This window comes from Suricata suricatta, chromosome 3 (genome assembly GCF_006229205.1).
Source record: "Suricata suricatta isolate VVHF042 chromosome 3, meerkat_22Aug2017_6uvM2_HiC, whole genome shotgun sequence".
NCBI lineage: Eukaryota > Metazoa > Chordata > Mammalia > Carnivora > Herpestidae > Suricata > Suricata suricatta.
In genome coordinates this window covers 69,432,868-69,453,408 of record NC_043702.1, presented here as the reverse complement: position 1 = coordinate 69,453,408, position 20,541 = coordinate 69,432,868, and the positions used below count along the sequence as shown (strand labels likewise).

Here is a 20,541-nt window from a genome sequence, read left to right as displayed (position 1 = left end):
ACTCAAAATCATTAGCAATATGTGAAATGCAAGTCAAAACCACAATGAGGCAAATCAAAACCTCTGCACACCCACTAGTATAGTTGTAATACTAAGTAAATAAATAAATAAATAAATAAATAAATAAAAATAGCAAATATTGATAAGGAAAAAAGAAATTGGAAATCTCATACATTGCTGGGAGGAAAGCAAAATGGTTCGGCTGCTGGGAGAAATGGTTTGGTGGTTTTATTTATTTTTGAGACAGAGAGAGACAGAGCATGAGCGGGGAAGGGCAGAGAGAGAGGGAGACACAGAATTGGAAGCAGGCTCCAGGCTCTGAGCTGTCAGCACAGAGCCCGATGCGGGACTTGAACCCACAAATGTGAGATCATGACCTGAGCCGAAGTCGGAGGCTTAACCAACTGAGCCACCCAGGCGCCCCTGGTGGTTTTTCTGACAGTTAAACAGAGAATGAACATCTAACCCAGCAATTCCATTCCTAGATATATAGTCAAAAGTACTGAAAAGAGGTTCTCAAGTACAAGTACACACATGTTCACAGCAGCATGACTCACAGTAGTCAAAAAGTGATAACAACCCAAATGTCCATCAATGGATGGACAGAAAAATTGTTGTCTACACATATAATGAAATATTATTCAGATACAAATAATAAAAAATTGATACCTACTACAAGGTAAATGAACCTTCAAAAAGCAAGTGAATGAAGCCAGAAACCAAAGGCTTCATATATGTATTATTCCATCTTACATATTCAAAATAGTAAATTCATTCATAGACAAGCTACCACATTGTGAATGCACTAAATTGTCCATTTTTTTAAATGTACTTTTATTTTTTATTTTTGAGAGAGAAAGAGAGACACAGACAGAGAGAGAGCGAGCATGAGCAGAGAAGGGGCAGAGAAAGAAGGAGACACAGAATCTGACACAGAAGAAAGAAGCAGACTCCAAGCTCTGAGCTGCTCTTAGCCCAACGTGGGGCTCTAAGTCATGAACTGAAAGATCATGACCTGAACCAACATCAGACTCTTAACCAACTGAGCCACCTAGATGCCCCTAAATTGTTCATTTTTAGATGGTTAATTTTATGTCATATGAATTTCACCTCAATAAAAGGAAAAGTTTTTTAAAGGACTTGATCAAGTTCTTTTCCAAGGAGAAAAGAGTAAAGTACTCCAGGGTTAAGGACATTTTTTAAATGCCAAGTTTCTTTAGTATGAGGGGAAAAATTGATTACTTACTACGGAGATCCTCCCGCAATTTTTTTCTTGTCTTGCTCTTTTCCCTCCGTCCCTCTCTCCCTCTCTTTCTCTCTCTCTCTGTATATATTATATATGAACCATATATAAATTACTCCCCTCTCTCTCTTTCTTATAATTCAGAATATACCTTCTGCCTTGGTCCCACAATCATTTCTCTCCTGTTTTCTATTTCCTCTTGTCTATTTTTTATGAATGGCCTCAACATTATCCTCTAATTCTTCTAAATAAGTTTTTCATTTGATATTTTAATATCTAAGAGCTTTCTGGGGTTTGCCAATTCATTTTTAATCTGATAAGAACAGATACTACACTTGATCTTAGCCAAAAGGCCGAGAAGCGATGCCAATTCATTTTTTATGCGAACTCTTGTAACATGGACACACTGTCTTTTCTTCTCTAAAAGTATTCACTAGGGGCGCCTGGGTGGCTCAGTCGGTTGAGCCTCCGGCTTCAGCTCAGGTCGGATCTCCCGTTCGTGGGTTTGAGCCCCAGGTCAGGCTCTGTGCTAACAGCTAGCTCAGAACCTGGAGCCTGCTTCCGGTTCTGTGTCTCCTTCTCTCTCTGCCTCTCCCCCTCTCATGCTCTGTCTCTCTCTGTATTAAAAATAAATAAAACATTAAAAAAATTTTTTTAAGTATTCATTATAATAATTCTTTAAGTTTTCTTGTAGACTCTCTATTTCCTCTAATTTTTTCTCCTACTTAACTTTTTTAGGTCTCTGTCATTTCTAATTCAGGCATTCCTCAAATGTCTGATGACCCTTGCCTATCCAATCACAGAATGGAACATTAAAACCTTAAGTGGAAACTTTGTCAACCTGTATGAGGCTTGTCAACTATGGATTTCACTATAGGATGATTTAGCCATTTCACTTGAGAATCCCATTGATGTTTTTATCTTTAAGTTTTTAAGAGCCAACTTAGCAAAGGTGACTAGGAGATCACAATATTCAGTACATAATAAGCCTTTACTCAGACTCCATTTTCCCACGATACCCTTGCCACAAAGGTGTTTTATTTACCTAAGCCCAAAACCCTCAGTTGTATCCATTCCAGAGGATAAACAATAAGACTCCAATCTTCCAGTGAGTAAAGGAGGTACCCAACTGTGTTAAGTAGAGGATATCTGAGGAATATAATATGTAAATGTAATTTTTTATGTCTAATGAATGTTTAATAAACATTTTACATTTTCATATAGTCTTTGTATTTAAAGATTCACTTGTGCTTCTAACTGTACCCCACCACTACTGCTGCCCCTTCTGGAGATACCCAGAACTGATCATTTCTGAGTGTTCAAGTTTTCCAAAGGTATAAACTGCATTTTTTCCCCAGCTCTCCTTGTTGTCAGCTGATTCTTCAGTTCTCTCACTCTGCTAAATTGGCTACTACTCTCCAGCTCCCAGAATTTTGTTGCTATTCATCCTTCTCCTATTTCTTTGCTTATGTTTTCTTAAAATGTATTTTTCTATCAAACTAGTGGGCCTTCAGCAATTAGCCAAACTAAGTATATATGTTCAAGCTACCTATTGTCATCTACCCTCAGTCTCATGAAGCTTTTTCTATATTAAAAATCATCTTCTATAGGAAGATGCTGGTTTCAGGGGATATTAATCTGTTGCAATTAACTTTAAAGGTCATTTTTTATTAGATAAAGGCTGAAATACCCTTTCCTGAAATTCTGCTGTATTTTTCTTTTTAGTTTTCTTTTTATATTCACTTTGTACAACACCAGGCTGTCTGTTTTGATTGAGCATTTAACTACTAAGGAGGAAATAACACCACTCATTCAGTTCCTATAATTCTCTCAGCATACTTACATTCTAAATTACACTGTGCTGGTGTCATTTCTCTTCATATCCCGCTATGTGGGTACTCTGCATTTGTCTTTAAGTTTTCTTTTTTGGCATCTCCCTACATATCATACTATTTAATTTTCTAAGAATCCTTCCTCTGATTCTTTACCAACAGACTTAACATGTCGCTATAGATATGTTGCTCATTCCCACTGTACTGATGTTAATCTCGTATCACTTTGGCCTTTTTATTTCTGAGAGTGCCTGCTTAATATTATGGTGGGAAACCTTATACATCTAGCTGGTATTTTGAGTGGGGTAAAGATCAAGCTTCCAGCTGAGGACCATCAGAAGATGCTATCACCAGTTCAAAATAAAGTAAGGTCCCTTTTTACAACCACATCTTCCTCCTCAAAGGAAAAAAATGCCGAAATTTGCTATGAATATGAATCCTTCCTTCAAAATTTTTAATATTTCATCTTCTTCCCACCTCACATATACTTACAAAACTGGGGGATAAAAGGTGAGAGAAAACAGAACAGGAAAAGGGCAGCAGTAACAACCAGCATCATGTTTTTTCACACTCCACTGTGAAAAGAAATTCAACTTTCCCATATATACTAAGTCAGGTATCACTTATTTATTTTACTATATAACTGGAAATTATAAATTCTTCTTAAATATTTTTGCAGCATAATCATCAGTTTTCAAATAGTGGGGGCGCCTGGGTGGCTAAGTCGGTTAAGCGACTGGCTTTTGCTCAGGTCACGATCTCACTGTTTGTGGGTTCGAGCCCCGCGTCTGGCTCTGTGCTGACAGCTCAGAGCCTGGAGCCTATTTCAGATTCTGTGTCTCCCTCTCTCTCTGACCCTCTCCTGCTTGTGCTGTCTCTGTCTCTCAAAAAGAAATAAAAAACATTTTAAAAAATTCAAATACTGATACCTAGCCCCTACATGCTTTAAAAAGTGAGATGGGAAATCTTTGTAGAATGCAAATTTTTGATGAGGCCTTTCCCACCCTCAGGGATCATCACACTATCCTTTCCATATTCAAAAAACACAGTACATATACCTCTATCATGGCATCTATCAGATACATAATGACTGGCTTGTATGTTTGTTTCTTCATTATATTTTACACACCTAAAAAAAGGGAATACAACCAATATATTTCCCGCCTTTATACATTTGCTAAGTAATTCAAAAGGCACAATGCAATGCTTATTGCGTCAAAGAAGAATGCATGTCCATGATTTTTTAAGATGATGAAAACTTCTTAACTATGATAGCAGCGGTATATAATTTAAGAACAAGAAAACAGAACATCTCCAAAAATATAAATTCATATAAATCATAAAGAATTTATAGTATTCCTTTAATGTCACCAATGTACTATACATGGCCTCCTTCTAAAAGCCTCTAACAGAAGAAAAGTTAAATATGGAACATTTTCAAATTAAACATGAGATGAAGGAAAAAAAATCTACCACTAGCCAAAAAACTTCCAGTGGCTTCTCTTCACATTGGAAAGAAGTTTTAACTAGTTTTGATGATATCTGTCTTCCTCTTCTCCACAGTTTGCAAAGGTCTAGTCTCATTAGCACTGTGATTCCTATTTCCTTAGATTCTTACATAGCTGGCTCCTTCTGGTGATGCATTTCTCAGTGCAAGTGTTGCCTCCTCACAGAGGCCTTCCCCAACTGTTACATGTGCACTGCCCTCAATTCTACCTTGCCCCCCATATGTGTTATCATATTTTCCTTACCTTTTACCCTCCTTTGGAGATTTTATCAATTATTAAAAATATTGTTTAATGTTTATTCATTTTTGAGAGAGAGTATGTGCTAGTGAGCACAAGTTGGGGAGAGGCACAGGGATGGGGACCAAAGAATCCCAAGTGGGTTCTGGGCTGACAGCAGAGAGCCTGATGAGAGGCTCAAACTTCCAAACCGTGAGATCATGTCCTGAGTCAAAGTCCGATGATTAACCCATTGATTCACCCAGGCACCCCCAAAATATTTTATGTATTTATGTACTTCTGTTCTCTTACTGAAAAATAAACTTAATAAAAGTAAACTGAAGGAAATTTGTTTTATTGACCATAGTATCTACAACAGCTAGATGTGGGAAGCATTTAAGTCAGTATTCCATATATGTTAGTTAAATAAATAAATGAATGAATAAGAAGCACATAATATATTGATTGAATGAATAAATGTCTCATGATTCTTTTATAGGGAATATTTTCTCAGGCAGTACATTATAGTAGAAACATCACTGTCTCTAGAGAAGTATGAATTTGAATCCAGGTTACACCAACTATTAATTATGTCAACTTGGAACAGTTACTTAATATCAGTAAGACTAAGATAAGATACCTGGAAACTGTCTGGCACACAATTAGCCTTTGTTAATGCTCTCTTAGTGGACAGGAGCTAAAAATGGAAGAAATCATAGGAACAGATCAAATGTTTGTTCTCATGGTCATGGGTTCACCTATTTACTGAGAAGCAATAGATCGCCATCAGAGCTAAAATAAGTAATATAACCATGGCTCCATTTAAAATCATATTCCCCAAACATAGTCAGCATTTTGTTATCATCTATTGAAATAATAATGAACAATTTCAGGCCACAGAAATCTCAAGCTTACAAATTTCTTAAGTATTTCTTAAAATTGTATTATAAGAAATGTAGTAAAGTATTAGCTCAAGACAATCCTAGATTATGATACTTGTTTACCTCTTGATCACTAAAATTCGTACAATTTTAGGTGAATTGTACAACCTCTGTAAGCCTCAATTAATATTGAGTTGTTGACAATTCAAACTTTACTTCTCTTTGCTCTTAAGGTAAATGGGAAAAACACTTCATCTTATTCTACAATGTTCTTTATCTTCTGGTTGTTAATCTCAAAATATAACATGTTCTCTTTACTCTAGTTATCCTGACTTTTTTTATTTCCTTCAAAGCATTCCCTTTCTGTTTACCTATGTAGTTACCTTTTTTTTTTAACATCTATTTATTTTTGAGAGATAGAGCACAAGTGGTATAGGAGCAGAGAGTGGGAGATACAGGGTCCAAAGCAGACTCTAGGCTCTGAGCTGTCAGCACAGAGCCTGATGTGGTGCTCAAACTCAAAAACCACAAAATCATTACCTGGGCCAAAATTGGATGCTTAACCAACTGAGCCACCCAGGCATCCCTCTAGTTAACTTTACTGGAGTTGGATTTTTTTGTCTTTTTGTTTGTTTGTTATTTTTACTACTTCCTATGGCTTTTAGTTACTGTCTATGTCTTTTCAATTCAGCCTGAAGCATTCTTTTTATCATTTCTTGCAGGGCAGGTAAACTAGGAAGAAATTTACAATCTTAAATATGCTCAGCAAGCTAAAGAAAATCATGGACAAAGAATGAAAGGAAACCCAAAAACTAACATATGAAAAGAATATCACTAAAGATATAGAAATTATAAAGAGGACTAGGGGCACCGGGTGGCTCAGTCAATTAAATATTGGACTCTTGATTTTGGCTTAGGTCATGATCTCACGGTTTGTGACTTCAGTCAAACCTCACATTGAGTTCTGTGCTAACAGGGCAAAGCCTGCTTGAGATTCTCTGTCTCCTTCTCTTTCTGCCCTTCTCCCATTCACCCTCTCTCAAAAAAAAAAAACATTTTAAAAGGAAATAAATAAATAAATAAAAAGGAACTAAATAAAAATGCTGGAGCTAAAAGTACAGTAAGTGAAGTAAATGAGTCACTAGAGGGGTTCACACCAAATCTAGGCAGACATAAGAAGAAATCAAGAGACTTGAAGACAGGTCAGTTTAGATTATCAAGTCTGAAGAGCAGAAAGAAAAAAATATGGAGAATTGAACCAGATGAATTATGAACATCTCAAAAGGAGGAGAGAAAAAGGAACAGAACAAATATTTAAAGACATAATATTGAAAACTTCCCAAATATGGGGGCGGGGGGGACATGAATCTACACATCTAAGAAGCTCAATGGCCTCCAAATAGGATGAACACAAAAAAAAAATCATACTGAGAAACACAGTAAAGACGTTGAAAGATAAAGACAAGATAGAATCTTAAAAGCAGCAAGACAGAAGCAACTCATCATTTATAAGGAATCCCCAATAAAATTAACAATTTGTCATCATAAAGTCTAGAAGCCAAAGGCAGTGAGATGACAAATATGAAGTGCTAAAAAAAAAAATAAAAAAAAGCCAACCAAGGATTCTATATCTAGCAAAACTACACTTTAAAAATGAAGGAGAAATTCCCAAATAAATGAAATAAAGGAGATAAATATTAATAGCACCATGGCAAAAAGAGAAACAGTATGGTATAGTAAAGACACAGGCTCCAGGTCACTGCCTAATAACAATGTAACCCTGGGCAAATTGTTTAACCTCCCTATAGCTCAGTTTCCCAACTATTAAAAGAGGATAATAACAATTCCTCCCTCATGAAGTTAGGAGGATGAAAGAAGTTAAAACAATAAACTAATAAAAGGGTGTCTGACCAGTAATTAAGCATTCAGATGTTGACTATATAGTCACCATCTTCATCATCATCATCATCATTTTTATAGAAGTTCTGGAAAAATTCATTTTTATTCCTTTCAATTACCCATATATTTGTAAAACAAATACTGAATGTTGAGAAAGCATGATACAATAGTCAACTTTTTTGTAGAATTGTGCATTAGTTAAATGACAAAATTATTGGGGCACCTGGATGACTCAGTCAGTTAAGTGCCTGACTCTTGATTTCAGTGCAGGTTATGATCTGACAGTCATGAGATGGAGCCCTATGTTGGGCTCCAAGTTGAACGTGGGGCCTGCTTAAGATTTCTTTTCTCTCTCCCTCTACCACTCTCCAAGACTTGCACTCTCTCTCTAAAATAATTTTTTATCACAAAATTATATATTATGTCTAATAAATGGTATTGATATAAGTATTTTATCACCTCCTTTATCAGAGGCCAAGTAAAAATATATGATTGGTGAAAGCACTTCTATTTCAAGCCTCTGACAAAGATGCTTATGTCTGTAGGGAGAGACTTATGCTTTGTACATAAAAAAAAAGCCAGCCCAACACTACTAACAATAATTCCTTAATATTAAATATTGAATCAGTATACACATTTGTCTTATAATATTTTTAAACTATTTTCTTGAATTTGGACTCAAATAACATCTATACATTAGATGATATGTATTTGGAATGAGCTGATATGGCTTTCAAAACTGTTACTCTGTAACTGCTCCCACCACATCCCTGAACCATTAGTATTTTTAGTTGAAGAAAATAGGTCTTTTGTCTTTTAGAGTTTGTCAGTGTGAACTTTTCAATTTTATCTCCCTGATGTCATTTAATATGTCCCTCTACCCTTACTATTTCTTTTTTTTTTTTTTTAATGTTTTATTTATTTTTGTTACAGAGAGAGACAGAGCTTGAGAGCGGGAGGGGCAGAGAGAGAAGGAGACACAGAACTGGAAGCAGGCTCCAGGCTCTGAGCTAGCTGTCAGCACAGAGCCCAACGCGGGGCTCGAGCCCACAAACGTGAGATCTGACCTGAGCCGAAGCCGGAGGTTTAACCCACTGAGCCACCCAGGCGCCCCTTACTATTTCTTGTAAATTAGGCTTGATCATATTCAATATATTTTTCTTTTGTTTTAAATTAGATGGACAGTTTCGTGGTGGTGGTATGTAGTTTTGTTAACTAACACATGTCTTTCTTACATAAAACAGGAATGATAAAGTTGGTAGGAAGACTAAATGGCTTACTACACATCAAATTCTTTTTTTTTAATTTTTTTGTTTTATTTATTTTTCAGACAGAGAGAGACAGAGCATGAGAGGGGGTGAGCAGAAAAACAGGGAGATACAGAATCCAAAGCAAGCACCAGGCTCTGAGCTGTCAGCACAGAGCCCGCCGCGGGGCTCAAACCCACAAACGCGAGATCATGACCTGAGCTGAAGTCAGAGGCTTAACCAACTGAGCCATCCAGGTGCCCCTACACATCAAATTCTTAAATTAGTACCTGTCACACAGCAGACACTCCATAAACAGTGGCTCTTATTATCACACTGCCTGTAGAGAATCAATAGGATTTGATATTAGACCAGATAAGAATTTTCAAAGAAGTAGTTAAGGATAACTAATATTTCTGGCTTGGAGGGCTAAGTGGATGTTGATAGCACTGACCAATACAGGGAATATATAAAAAGGAAGAAGTTTGGGGGAAATTGGAAGAGAATATGTTCAAGTTTGACATGTTAAATTTGGTGCCTGTGGGATAGCAAGGTCCCACTGTCACATACAGAACTGAAAACAGTTCTAAAGTTTAAACAGGGTTCTAAAATTTAAAAGAGAAGTTTGTGGGCAGAAAGTAAAGATAAAATGTTGAGAAAAAAGGAAGCTTAGTGAAGATCAGAGTTGTCGTAAAAGACTAGAAGGCCACTCTTGGAATGGATTGACAATGGATAAAGAGAGGTAACAACACTTTAAGCAAAGGAAATGATGTATGGAAAAAGACACATAGACAAAATCATCACTATAAGTTCTGGTTAAGAATGTTCTGAATAGAAAACCATCTCTGTATTAGAAAGTTCCATAGATAGGACAAGGCTAACTTTGAATGCCTTTGAAATTTAGGAATAGGTAATTCAATTTAAGTAGAAAGTGGGAAGATATTTAAAAAGTTAGTAAGATAACTAAACTCTATGTTGTAGCAACATCATGCAAAAATCTACTTTAACAGAATTAGAAAAGTAGAAAATATACTTATTATATTACTCTAGAGGATTTAAAATGTATGCCAGTTTTAATTCCATCTAAGCTAGAGAACACTGCCTATGTACTATGACTCCAGGATGTACCCCCAAAGTAGAAGAGGGCATCTTTAGTTTCTTCCCATATCCCTTTCCATTCCATTCTCTTGCGTCTCCTCTTCCTTGGGAAACAAATGTTCTCAGGCTGCCCTAACTATATAAAACTACATTTTTGCAATGATGCATCATTTTGTTAGCTGAAGCATACTGGTTACATCTCCACATTCAGTTCTGACCTGCCATGTAATCTTTCATTCTCCCGGTACTACCCTGGAGATCCTTTATCAAATCAAAGTAATTTATGCCATGGTAAGTGATCAAAATCCTAGGGGATATTTAATTTAAAAAGAAGAATTTACTAACTTGTTTGACTTTCAAATTGTCAAAGTGTATATCCTCTGTATGTTTTCTATGTATTTATCCATTCTAGTTGAATCTGACAAGATCACACTAAGAGACACGCTAGCACAGGACAGTTTACTGAATATATTTCTGCTACACCACTACTGGATGCTAAGCTTTCTAACAGACTCTAAGGGAACTGCAAGAATGAATAAAAATGTATGCCTTTTCTAGATGGTAAGGACTTCACAGTCTAATAGGTGAAATAGTTAAACACACAACTTATAAGGCAGGTAAGAGCTTTATAAGAATGTTTCTGAAACTTAAACTATGTTTAGACCTTTGCAAAGAGAGAAGAAAATGCCTTCTGAACACAGGGATAGACTGAAATTAACTAAATATTATAGTACTGAAATACACAGAAAAGTAAAACTATGTATGAATGAGGATAAATTCTTCTTGCTACTAGATCTAATTCAACATAGTACCAAAACAAATTTACAAAGTGTGCACATAAGAGCTGTAAAACAGATTTCAAACGGTTATCATATGATGTTTTTTCTAAAATAAAATCATTGTACTCAACATGATGGAATATGGTATTGACTGCTACTTCCCCATTATTTTCTAGTTACATTTGAATTTGGCATGCCTATCTTATAATCTAGTGTTCCCTGAATGATTTAATATTCCCACCATTTCTTTCTACTCAAACAACTATAGAGCTTTAATTTAGTTCCCTCTGATGTCATCTGGCCTTCACTTGGTACAAATGAACCACTTGTACAGGTCAAATATATTTTTGTTCTTTTTCATTAGACTGACATAATTGAACACAATCACAGTCCTGAAAGTACTGGTAGCAATTGGTTGTAACATAAGCATTCCACATGATAAATATATATATGTGTAAGCACACATATATTATATGTGGTAATATAAAAGAAATTAACACAAGCATGCATATATATATATATATATCGTTTCTTTTATATTATCATTTGTAAATCATTACAGCAAACTCTCTCTCTCCACAGAGAATATATCTACATACTCAGGTCCAAGGTAGTGTTGAATCGATATTAGGGGATAACTAACAGTCACTGTTATACTTTGTTTTATCCTATCTATGATAGGTATCTGACATTTTAAATTTGCTATCTACCACCACCATTTCTTTTTTTTCTAATTTTTTATGTTTCCTTTTTTAAAAAAGCATTAGTTTTTTTAAATGTTTTTTACCTATTTTTGAGAGACAGAGAGAGACAGCGTGAGCAGGGAAGGGTCAGAGAGAGAGGGAGACACAGAATCCAAAGACAGGCTCCAGGCTCTGATCTAGCTGTCAGCACAGAGCCCGACGTGAGATCATGACCTGAGCTGAAGTCGGATGCTTAACCGACTGAGCTGCCTAGGCACCCCTATGTTTACTTTTGAGAGAGAGAGACAGAGACAGAGACAGAATATGAGTGGAGGAGGAGCAAAGAGAGAGGGAGACACAGAATCTGAAGCAGGCTACAGGCTCTGAGTTAGCTCTCAGCACAGAGCCCTACGCAGGGCTTGAACCCACGAACTGTGAGATCATGACGTGAGTCGAAGCCGGATACTTATTCGACTGAGCCACCCAGGCGCCCCTGAATCACTTAAAATACATATTAACAAAACTGCATGTAAGTGAAATTGTATGAATACTCTCAAAGAAGATGGAGAATTTGGAAAGATAGAAGAAGAAAAAATCTATGAGCTATTTTATCATACTTCTTATGAAGTATGTTTATAGATATTTTTAATTAATTGGAGATGATCACAAAACAGAATACTAAAAAATTATGATGGAGTAAAGCAAAATTTAGGCCAAGATCTCACACTGTGTAACTCTGATAAAGTAACTTTACAGGTGAGGACACTGATGAGAGGTCAAAAGAATTTATGTTTCAGCCTCTGTGCTATGCTTTATAAGCATTATGTTACTTAATATGCACAACAGTCCTAGAGATATAAATACTATCTCTGCTTTAGAGAGGAAAAAAAACTGGATCTTAGAATGTATAATTGACGAGATCACAACTGTATAAGGATCAGAGCACAAACATAAAGGTTTTTCTGACCTCAGTCCATATTCTTTACCATTTCGTATATTATCTGCTTTCAAACTCTGTAGACCTTGGTTTTCTCATCTGCTGTATAAGGGGAATGTAGCACAATCTGAACCATCCTAAAGTTCATTCTGGCCTTCTAAGATGTTGGTATCTTAGTGAGGTCTGACTCTCCCTAAATAAAAGCACATTGTATCAAAAGATCTAATCAGCCTCCTCCCAGGAATTTATGTATCAATTAAGTTATCATAAATACATATAACAGAGAAAGCAGAAATTCATTTATTAAAACGTATAGACAAGGAATGCCTGGGTGGCGCAGTTGGTTAAACCTCTGACCCTTGATTTCAGCTTGTCATGATCTCATGGTTCGTGAGTTCAAGCCCTGCATCAGGCTCTGCACTGACAGTATACAACCTGTTTGGGACTCTCTGCCTCCCTCTTTCTGCCCCTCCCTGCTTGCTCTCTATCTCCCTCTCAAAATAAATAAATATTAAAACATTTTTTAATTTATAGATAAAAAGGACCACAATATTGGGTCAACCTCAGTCAGTTGAACATCTGACTCGCTTTTGGCTCAGGTCATGATCTTATGGTTTCATAGGTTTGAGCCCCGTGTCAGGCTCTGAATTGGCAGCCCAGAGCCTACTTGGGATTCTCTCTTTTTCCCTCTCTCTCTGCTGCTCCCTTGCTCTCACTCTGTCTTGTCTCTCTCAAAATAAATAAATAAAATTTAAAAAGTTAAAAAAAAAAAAGAGGACTCACATAATGTGAGTAAGATAAATTCAGATGTTTGGGGTATATCCCTGATGTTTATAGCTGATTTTATGCCCCTATAATTATGTGAGTGTCAAGAAGACATATATAAGGTTACATAAGATGGAATAAAGTTAATGAACACTATACTTAACTCTCCATAACAATCCTTTTAAATGTAACACATTTTACAGTTGAAGACCTGAGGCACAAAGAGGCTGACTTGGTGAAGGTCACAGGCCTAGTATACAGTTGCATCAGTACTTGAACTCTCTCTAGTTCTAAAATCTACATTCCTTCCCATTCACCCCACTTGCGATGGTTCAATTTTGGACATTCATGCATTAATATACTTTTTTTATTTTAATAGGAAAGCTAAAGATACTAATTAATTTAGCTCTTTCTGGGGTATTTTTGTTTACCAGCAAACATTTGCTGAATACTCATTTAGGGAGCACAGTTGGAATATATGTATTAAAATATGTAAAATATAAGAGGATATATGTCATCAGTAACATAGGAATAGTAAAAATTAAGCATTACCAAACTACTAGGGAGAGAGAATCACTTTCATTAGGATGATTAAGGAAAGCCTCAAAGACATGATTACATGTGGACAGGGCATTAGAAGAGGTTTGAAATCATCAGAAAAAAATTAAAAGCCTGAAAGAAAAAGAATATTCTAGGGAGGGGCACCTGGCTGGCTCAGTTGGTACAGCATGCAACTCTTGATCTCAGGGTTATGAGTTTAAGCCTCATGTTGGGTGTAGAGATTACTTAAAAATAAAATCTAAAAAAAAAAAAGAATTTTAGGGAAAGGGAAATAGGGTGCAAAAGAGAATATTCAATATGGAGTATGCAGTCCACATTGGGTAAGGTGTAGGACTCTTCTTGAATAATAGGATGTTTGGCTAGGAAATATGTTAGAGCCAAATTGAGGAGGGAGCCTAAATACCAAGTTAGAATATCTAGATTTGATCATGTAGGAAATGGGACATCTTCAAGCAGAGAAAAGAAAGAGGGCAATGGTTTAATATGATTAAACTGAAGATGTACAGACTTCAAGGGAATTGATGATGGCCAAGAAGATGGATGGGAGATTAGTTAGGTTTGGAGATTTCTGCGATTTACAACATGGGAAAAACAAAAATTCTCCTGAGTTCTGAAAATTTCTGGGGGAAAAGTATAAAAGATGTATATTATAAAATATATAAAAACGCATTACAGCTTTTGCTCTGACACAATCTATAATATATTCTTCTCTAACCACAATATTCTATTCTTTTAGCTACCATTTTATCATATGATTTCACCAGCTTATCTACTTCTGACTAATCCCTTACCCTCTCCATTTTCTCTGAACATATCAGCCCTTCCCTGGCCTCACTTTATTTCTACCCCATGGTCAACACTTGAACTACTCTGTACACAGTCCCCTAAACCTGAATCAGTGTTGAAATCTACCCTCTTTTCCTGACTCAAGGGGCCAGAGAAAGCCTCATAGTCCTGATATTATTACAAAGTAAGGGCTTATCTTTTCAGTTATTTACAAATATCTCAAATGACTACTTCTTAGTCTTTAACTTATCTAATGGCTGATAATATTGGATAGTATCTCTTCTCCTGAAATGCTTGAATTTAGAACAGTTGCAATTACAAATTCTTCTAATACTATCTTTAAAAATGTACAGTGAAAATCAGACTTTTCAAATTAAAAAACCTTTTGCATCTGATGTTGTTAACCTCCTTGACTGTAAAGTACTGGATCCAAACAGAAGGTTAGTACAGAAATATGTTAATACCTTGTTGTAAACTATTCAGTTAGGGTAATAAAGTTATGATTAAGAAATAACAAAAAAAGAGCTACAAATCAGAGATAGCTAACTTGATCCCCTAGGAAAATGAATGAACATGCCATAAACATCTGAACATCTGTATACTCGATGATGATAAAACCTCTAAAAATACAGTAAGAGTTCTCTCTGGCCTCTGAAAAATGTTAAGCTTAAAAAATAAACCAGTTTTCAAAATAAATGCTAAAACATAAATACAAAGATTACACATGAATTTACATTTCTGATCATTATTGCTTTGTAATTAGTGAACAATTAGAGCAGGATTAAAGAAGCAGACTGAATAAAAGATCTCTAAATTTATTTCTCTGTCATTTAAAAGAATTTTTCAAAAATACTATAAAATCTCATTACTGTAATTCAGATTTTACTAATTAGAATTTTATAATAATGTGATCAAGGCTTTGGATAAAGTTTTTTCATTAAGAAACATATTTCCTTATATATAGTAGAAATTACACTTTAAAATTAAAGAGGAATAGTATCAGTTACTTATGAGAACTACCTCTTTCAACAACTCTCCACATTTGGAAGACTCTCTATAAATCATTCAAATATCAATGAAAAATTTAAGCAAGCCTAAGAATCCTTTCAAGGCTGTTTTACAACCTTGTGATTACAGTCTCAAGTAACTTTATTTTTGTAAATTTTTTCCTAATGTGAAGTCACCTTAAATATTCTGCCATTTTTTAGTAAAAAAAAAAAAAACTTTAAAAAGAGGATGTTCTGATTATGTTTCACACTGAAATATATTAATATAATTGGGCATATAATTTGTTATAAATTAAAACTAATTTTCATTTTAAATGTTTTTAAATCATTTAAAGCAATATTTTAAAAGTATTTAAATAACTAACTACAAGTATGAGATGTGGTTCATTAAAAATGTAAACATTCAATTGGCTATTGAATGAAAATAATAATTTAAAATTATAAATATTTTCCAACTCAAGTCTCATTCTAGAGAAAACAAAACATCCTTAAAAGCTTAATTATCATTTTGTTCTTACTGTGATCAATGTGGTCAATCCTGTGACATCACTGTTGAGAAATCTGCAATAGGAAAACAGAAATAGCATTCAGCTGAATCATATTTAAGTAATTTCAGAAACTAAAATGTTTAGAATTATATTTAAACTAATCTACAGTTGTCAGGGAAAGAACAACTGGCATGACACAAATAAAGCAAGAAGCACTTGCAGTTGTTTTATAGGTCATTATTTATTATGGCATGGTAGACTATGTTCTGTTTATAAACAGCAACACCCCCGGGTTAACATAATGTAACATATTAGGAAATAAACTATAAAACATTTGGGTTAGTTTTATTTGTGTTTCAAATATTTACTGAGAATCAGTGTGTTAAATATACTACAAACAAAAGACTAGTACTGTTTATAGATAACTTCTTCTCTATGATCAGATTAGCAGTTCATTTTATGGCTACAATGTGATCAACTTATTATCAATTAATAGGACAAAGAGCTTTATGTTCATCCTTGTGAAGAGTGACAAAACTAGTAAAGACTGAAAATATTATTGGGAAGGAACTATATAAATCCCAAGGAAGTTATAAGTGAAACTATTTCCTGAACTGTAGATAACTTAGAGTTCTTATCTCTGTAAAATCAAAGCTTTCAGAAATTTCTCAGTTAACAAGACATGGTTTCAGGTAAGCTCTTAAATGTTTCGTGTTCAAAAGTAACACAATATTATGGAATCTTACTATTCATAAAGAGCCTTCATATATTATATCATCAGATCCTCGTAACAATTCCTTCAAACCAGCAGGAAAGAGATATTTCTTATTATACACTCATGGAAAATAGAAGGTAGACAGCACACATGACTTATCCAAGCACACAGAACTGAGTTTTTCTTGTTTCCTTTTTTAATCTCACACCTTCCATCCATTCCATTCTGCCAACAAACACATTACCCTCTGTATCCAAAGACCTGTCTTCAAGGAGCTACTTCCTAGCATTATGCCCTCAACTTAAATCAATATAAAAAGCAATCTTATGAAGCTCCTGGCTGGCCCAGTCAGTAGAGTAAGTGCCTCTTAATCTCAGAGTCCTGACCAAGTCTCACTTTAAACAAACAAACACAAGCCAGTCTTGTGATGATAATGTATCAATACAAAAAGTCTTATGAAGTATAAAAAGTTTATATTTTCTATAAAACTCTATAATTCAAAAAGGACTTATAGTTTTTAAATAGTTATATTCAAACACTCTTTGTTATTGAATAAAAGATAAATGTTTTATTTTTATTTTTTGGGAAAAAAACATGGTAATTAAGACTATATAAAAAGCTAGTAGGGGCACCTGGGTGGGTCAGTCCTTTGAGCATCCAACTTCAATTCAGGTCATGATATCACGATTTGTGGGTTCCAGCCCCTTGTCGGGCTCTGAGCTGACAGCTCAGAGCTAGAGCCTACTGAGTTCTGTGTCTCCCCTCTCTTTCTGCCCCTCCCCGACTTGTACTCTGTCTCTATCTCTGTCTCAAAAATAAATAAACATTTAAAAAAGTGTCTTTTAAAAAAAGAACTAGTAAAGTCATGGTAGCAATTTTCACATATGGCTTAGTGGGTACTTGCAAATGCATAAGAAAAAAATATATGAAATTAAAATGACACTAGATAAAGTCAGAAAAATCTTAAAGCTTCTCATAAAAATCCTAAACTGCTTTTTATAAGGAAAAGTAGTTCTTTAAAATCATCTTGAAACCAGAAATATATTCAAATTATACATATAAAAAATAACATTAAATTTTATGAAAACGTAAGTCAACTAATATATTGGTTATGTGCTATTTCTCCACAAGTCACCATTTCAATAAATATGCAGAGAAAATCTCAACCAAATTTGCCCTCAGAAAACACCTGCCAGTGTGGGATTAGTCAAGATATACAATTATATAAATATTTTTCCAGTAATCAGCATATAACATCTTTATTTCTTCTTCTTCTGCCCCAAAACACAAAGTCTTTCTTTACATAATTTATTTTAACATACTCAAGTCTTAACCTTCACCTGACAGCACCACAGAAGTCTCAACATAGACAAAGTAAGGGTGTCTATCCCTACCCAGCTTATTGAAAAGATTCAACGGAATAAATGAATACAATACCTACTTTTTCTCACTCACTCAATCTGAACATAGAAATACATGCTGTTTAACCCTAAAATTCATTGAAACAATCCCCATTAAATATTTAATCATTCATTTATGTAGCGGTTAAATGTTTTTGCTGTGTTCTGTGCTTCTTCAAGGTGTGGTAATACAATAAAAAATATTTCTAAAATTTACATAAGAAAAATAATTTCACATGGGGAACCTGGGTGGTTCAATTGGCTCAGCATTTGACTCTTGATTTCAACTCAGGTCATGATCTCAGGGTTGTGAGATTGGGCTTCACACCTTTCCTTCTTCCTCTGCCCCTCCCTTGTGTGTGCATGCATATGCTCTCAAAAAAGAAGAAAGAGAGAGAGAGGGAGAGAGAGAAAGAAAGAAAAGAAAAGAAAAGAAAAAAAGAAAAGAAAAGAAAAGAAAAAGAAAAAAGAAAAATAATCTCACAAATCATATGCTAATTGTGGCCATTTCATTTCTATCATTCTCTTTCTAAAGATTCACAACTACATATCTTTTGGCATATATTTTTAAGGTTTAACAAAAACTTTCAAAAAATCTAAATATGTTTCTATCCTCAACTAGCTAATTCAAATCCTGACAATTACTTTTTTAAAATAGGGAAATTAATCGATAAATTTAAAAAATCACAGGCTTTGATAATAATACCGTTTCTTAGCAGGTAAGGATAAAATACTTGTAATCATAGGAAAATACTGAGGAACCTGGTAAAAATGTCATCTACTATCAATGGAATACTTTATCCAGTGCTATGCAATAAAAATTCCTGCAATGATGGAAATGTTCAGTATCTGTGCTGTCCAATACCTAGCCCACAGCCAAATGTGGCCATTGAGCACTAATAATATGGTTACTGTGACTAAGCAACAGACTTTTAAATTTTAATTAATTTTAATTATATTTAATTTAGATTTAAATAACCACTGGTAGATAGTGGTTACCATATTAGAACACCATACCAAGACTGAACTGTAAATGATTCTTCTAAATATTTGAAAATGTTTTCCTCTATTTTTTAGAAATGGAAGGAAAAAAACCTCAACTGTGTTTTGTAGGATATGTTCATTTCAGAAAAATTGCTCCAAATTTGGAGGGGAACTATTTTATCTTTTAATAATTTTCAAGTTTATGTTTGGTAGGGGGAAAAAAAGATTTTACCATTCTCAATGTATCATAGGGCTTATATGGGGAAACAGTCTTGGGATTTGGTGAACTGTGTTCTAAACATTTTCAGATCGCATTTATATTGCCTGCTATTTAAAAGTTTCAATTTGCTTTACTTTGTTCAGCTGGGGAGAACATGTACTGTTAGGACTAAAACCTCAACCAAAGATAGGGAAAAAAAGAACTGTATTTTATTAACAGCTTTGATAGCCCTGGTCCTTACAAACCTCTTTTGCTATCAACTGTTCCCCTTATTGTTCTAAGAAAAAGAGATGAGCAAGCTTTAATAGCAAGAAAAAGTTTTAACTAAGCATGTAGGGGGTCCCTGAATGGCTCGGTTAGTTAAGTATCCAACTCTTGATTTTGGTTCAGGTCATGATCTCAGGGCTCTGTGTTTGAGCCCGGCATTGGGCTCTGAGCTGACAGTGTGAAGCCTGGTTGGGGTCCTCTCTCTTCTTCTCACCTTTCTCCAACTCGCTCTCTCAAAAATAAATAAACTTTAAAAAAAGTTTTAACTAAGCATGTAATATAATGTATATGAGAAAAGCCTGCTATCTCAGTCTCAAGTGAGTATAGAAGACATTAAGGGCACCTGGGTGGGTCAGTCAATTAAGCATCTGACTCTCTATTTCAGCTCAGGTCATGATCTCACAGTCCATGGGTTCAAGCCCCTCATCAGCCTCTGTGCTGACAGTTTCAAGCCTATTTGGAATTCTCTCTCCCCCTCTCTCTGCCCAGCCCATGCTGTTTCTGTGAGAAAGAGAGAGAGAGAGAGAGAGAGAGAGAGAGAGAGAGAGAGAGAGAGAGAGAGAGTGTTAAAAAAAGAAATAGAAAACATTATATAACATTAATATAAGCTCTGTTAAACAGCTTTCTCAAGTTGGATAGGCACCAATCACTTTAGATACTTAACTTTTACTTTACATGCAAATTAAGTGAGACAAATAATCTCCTGTTCTGTACAAACACTGGTATCCAGGCTAAAAGTTGTTTTCCTGATTTCATGGGGGAAGACATCCAAGATTGAAAAAGAAAAGAAAACAGACAGCATGAAAACATGGGTTCCAATTCCAAGCAGTATTTTTGGGGTGTCATACTCAATGAATGCCTCATGTCCTCAGTTTCAACTGCGTGTAAGCAGGGTATGCAGTAAAATACCTGATGTGGTTCTTTCCTTGCTGTTCACAGAGAATATGAAGGCAGTAGTTCTAATTATTCCTGCAACTGCACAGTAATCCATGCTAAGATACACTGAAATTAATAAAAATGATGGA

The 20,541-nt window shown here is 35.0% G+C and overlaps 1 protein-coding gene and 1 pseudogene across 1 annotated transcript in view; both read right to left on the bottom strand.

Moving 5' to 3' along the window:
* BAZ2B (bromodomain adjacent to zinc finger domain 2B) overlaps window positions 1–20,541 on the bottom strand; it is a 292,602-nt gene that overhangs the window by 203,192 nt on the left and 68,869 nt on the right. Inside the window, exon 2 of the mRNA XM_029934506.1 lies at window positions 15,961–16,003. The gene's annotated coding sequence lies outside the window, so the exon portion shown is untranslated. The remainder of the gene's footprint in view (window positions 1–15,960; window positions 16,004–20,541) is intronic.
* On the bottom strand, window positions 1,481–1,608 carry LOC115288888 (annotated as a pseudogene).